The sequence below is a fragment of the Hordeum vulgare genome, chromosome 6H (genome assembly GCF_904849725.1).
Source record: "Hordeum vulgare subsp. vulgare chromosome 6H, MorexV3_pseudomolecules_assembly, whole genome shotgun sequence".
Taxonomy (NCBI): Eukaryota; Viridiplantae; Streptophyta; class Magnoliopsida; order Poales; family Poaceae; genus Hordeum; species Hordeum vulgare.
This window is the reverse complement of record NC_058523.1, coordinates 189,265,259-189,269,336: the sequence shown is the minus strand read 5'-3', so window position 1 is coordinate 189,269,336 and position 4,078 is coordinate 189,265,259.

The window sequence follows — 4,078 nt, the reverse complement described above, 5'->3', positions numbered from 1 at the left end:
TTCCAAAGAAGTGAGTGGGAGCACTATAGAATTTCTGATAAGTATATGTGGTTGACATATTGTTGATTGGAAGTAATGTAGAATTTCTGTAAAGCATAAAGGGTTGTCTGAAAGGAGTTTTTCAAAGGAAGGCCTAGATAGAGCTACTTGAACATTGAGCATCAAGGTCTATAGAGATAGATCAAAATGCTTAATAGAACTTTCAATGAAATGCATACCTTGACAAGTTTTTGAAGGAGTTCAAAATAGATCAGCAAAGAAGGAGTTCTTGGCTGTGTTGTAAGGTGTGAATTTGAGTAAAACTCAAAGCCCGACCACGGCAGAAGAAAGAGAAAGGACGAAGGTCGTCCCCTATGCCTTAGCCGTGGGCTCTAAAGTATGCCATGTTGTATACCGCACCTGACGTGTACCTTCCCACAAGTCTGTTAAGAGGTACAAAGAGTGATCCAAGATTGAATCACAAAACAACGGTCAAAGTTATCCTTAGTAACTAATGGACTAAGGAATTTTTCTCAATTATGAAGTTGGTTAAAGAGTTCGTCGTAAAGGGTTACATCGATGCAAGCTTTGACACTAATCCGAATAACTCTGAGTAGTAAAACGCATTCATATAGTAGAGTAGATATTTGGAATATTTCCGAATAGCACGTAGTAGCAACATCTATAGGATGACATATTGCAAAGCACACACGGATCTGAAAGGTTCAGACCCGTTGACTAAAACCTCTCTCACAAGAAAGACGTGATCAAACCCCAGAACTGTATGGGTGTTGGATTTGTTAAAATCACATAGTGATGGGAACTAGATTATTGACTCTAGTGCAAGTGGGAGACTGTTGGAAATATGCCCTAGAGGCAATAATAAATTAGTTATTATTATATTTCTTTGTTCATGGTAATCGTTTATTATCCATGCTATAATTGCATTGATTGGAAACTCAAATACATGTGTGGATACATAGACAAAACACTGTCCCTAGTAAGCCTCTAGTTGACTAGCTCGTTGATCAAAAATGGTCAAGGTTTCCTGACCATAGACAAGTGGTGTCACTTGATAACGGGATCACATCATTAGGATAATCATGTGATGGACAAGACCCAAACTATGAACGTAGCATGTGATCGTGTCATTTTATTGCTATTGTTTTCTGCGTGTCAAGTATTCATTCCTATGACCATGAGATCATGTAACTCATTGACACCGGAGTAATACCTTGTGTGTATCAAACGTCACAACGTAACTGGGTGACTATAAAACTGCTCTACATGTATCTCCAAAGGTGTCTATTGAGTTAGCATGGATCAAGACTGGGATTTGTCACTTCGTGTGACGGAGAGGTATCTCGGGGCCCACTCGGTAATACAACATCACACACAAGCCTTGCAAGCAATGTGACTTAAGTATGAGCCACGTGATCTTGTATTACGAAATGAGTAAAGAGACTTGCCGGTAACAAGATTGAAATAGCTATATGGATACCGACGATCAAATCTCGGGCAAGTAACATACCGAAGGACAAAGGGAATGTTATACAGGATTATATGAATCCTTGGCACAAAGGTTCAACCGATAAGATCTTCGTAGAATATGTAGGTTCCAAAATGGGCATCCAGGTCCCGCTATTGAATATTGACCGAGGAGTGTCTCGGGTCATGTCTACATAGTTCTCGAACCCGCAGGGTCTGCATACTTAAGGTTCGATGATGTTTTAGTATAGTTGAGTTATATGTGTTGGTGATCGAAGGTTGTTCGGAGTCCCGTATGAGATCATGGACATCACGAGGGTTTCCGGTACGGTCCGGAAACGAATATTGATATGTAGGAAGTTGGTGTTTGGATTCCGGAAAGTTTTCGGGCATTGCCGGCAGTGTACCGAGAGTGACGAATGGGTTTAGGGGGCCCACTGGGTGGGCCCACCACACCCAAGGGGTCCACATGGGTTTATTGGATGCACAATAAGGTATAATGGTCTGACAAAGTCATCCAAGAAAAGCCCACGAGGAAAAAGTGGAAAATCCAAAAGAGGTGGGAAAATAAGGAAGGAGTCCTAATCCAAGTGGGATTGGAGAAGGACTCCTCCCTCCCTCCCACTTCGGCCGACCCAAGGACGGTTTCCTTGGTGCGCCAAGGCTGCCCAAGGCTGCCTCTCCCCTCCTCCTATATATATTAGAGGTTTAGGGTTTTTGAGACACAACTTTGCCACGTGCAACTCAAACCTACACCTCATAGTTCTTCCTCTAGATTAGATTTATGCGGAGCTCGGGCGGAGCCCTGCAGGAATAGATCATCACCAACACCGGCGCGCCATCACGCTGCCGGAGAACTCATCTACTTCTTCGTCTCTCTTGCTGGATCAACAAGGACGCGATCGTCATCGAGCTGCACGTGTGCTGAACGCGGAGGTACCGTCCGTTCGGCGCTAGATCGGAACGGATTGTGGGACGACGGTGATTTGAATCACGAAGCTGTACCACTACGTCAGCCGCATTTCTTAAAGCTTACCGCTGAGCGATCTACAAGGGTATGTGGATCAAATCTCCCCTCGTAGATGAACATCACCATGATAGGTCTTCGTGTGCGTAGGAAATTTTTTGTTTCCCATGCAACGTTCCCCAACACTTAGGTAATAAAATTATCTCACCAAAGTTTAGACAAAACAATTATAGTTGTCCCTCATGTAGGTGACCAAATAAATCTAGAAGATCTGGTTTGATAATCTCCTAGAAGTTCTCATAGAACTCGAGTGGAAAACCATCTGGACCCGGGGCCTTGTTGTGTTCCATTAGGAAAATTGCCTTCTTTATCTTCTCCTTAGAGTAAGGAGTTGTTAGAAGGTTATTTTTCTCAAGAGAAACCTGGGGAATGTCGTCTATTCGCGACTCATCCATAGAGAAGTTGCTTACTTCTAGAGCCCCAAATAGATTTTTATAATAATTAGTTATATACGATTTAAGTTGCTCATGGCCTTCAATTGTACCCTCTTCTTGTGTAAGGGAATGAATAAGTTTCTTCCGGTGTCTGCCATTGGCTACACCATGAAAGTATCCAGTATTTGAATCCCCTTTAAGAATGAATTGAGAGTTTGAATGTTGGTACCATTTGAGTTCCTCTTCTCTCAGGAGTCTGGCTATCTGTGCATTAGATTGGCTTGGCTCTTGATTTCAATTTCATGTACAGATAACGGTCGAACATGTGCGAGAGCTTCTAACTCGTTAATAAGATACGTGAGACGAAGCTTCTCTTTTTTAGATACCCGCACTATGCCTAGCCCACCCACCAAGGAATTTACGTGTTGCACGTATTTTATTATTCCATTTATGAATTGGTGTAAGTCCATCTACGGGTTTCACCCACACCTCCTTGACCATATCATGAAGTCCATCACGAAGTAGCCAACCAAGTTCAAACTTGAACTTGTGTCTACTTTGTGGTCGTGACAAACGAGTGGTTAGAAGGATAGGGGCATGGTCCGATAGAGCCTTGATACGAGGAACTGCACGCATGTAACCATTGGGAATTTAGATTCCCAGTCGGTATCCATTAATATGCGGTCTAATTTCTCATATGTCGGTTCGGGTAGACAGTTCGCCCAAGTGAACTGTCTCCCAATCATGGAAACCTCTCGCAAATCAAGACTATCAATAACAGTGTTGAACAGGAAAGGCCAATGATTAACAAATCATAACAAGTGATGTGTTGCCGGATCTAGATCTGGATCTTCTCGTCCTCTCGTGAGCTTCCCGTCAAGCCGACGCCTCCTTGTGCTGCTCTGACCGCTGCTGCCGTTGCTCGCCGCTGGCAGCATGCGGACGAGGCCGTCAACAAGCACGCCGACGAAATCACCTCTTCCCGTCTCTCTCGGTCCGCTCGCAACGTGAGGCCATGGCCGATCAAGCGCGCATGCCGGAGCTCTGGTTCGGTCACCGTCACCAACTATGATGCTCCGGCCTCATGCTTCATCACCTTCACTACCACCATCATGGGATACGCAACACCCCTTCTCCTTTCCCCAACAAGACCGAGTTTCTGCTCGAGGCTATGACCACAAGCAATGCAACACGACCACTTTTTGCAACA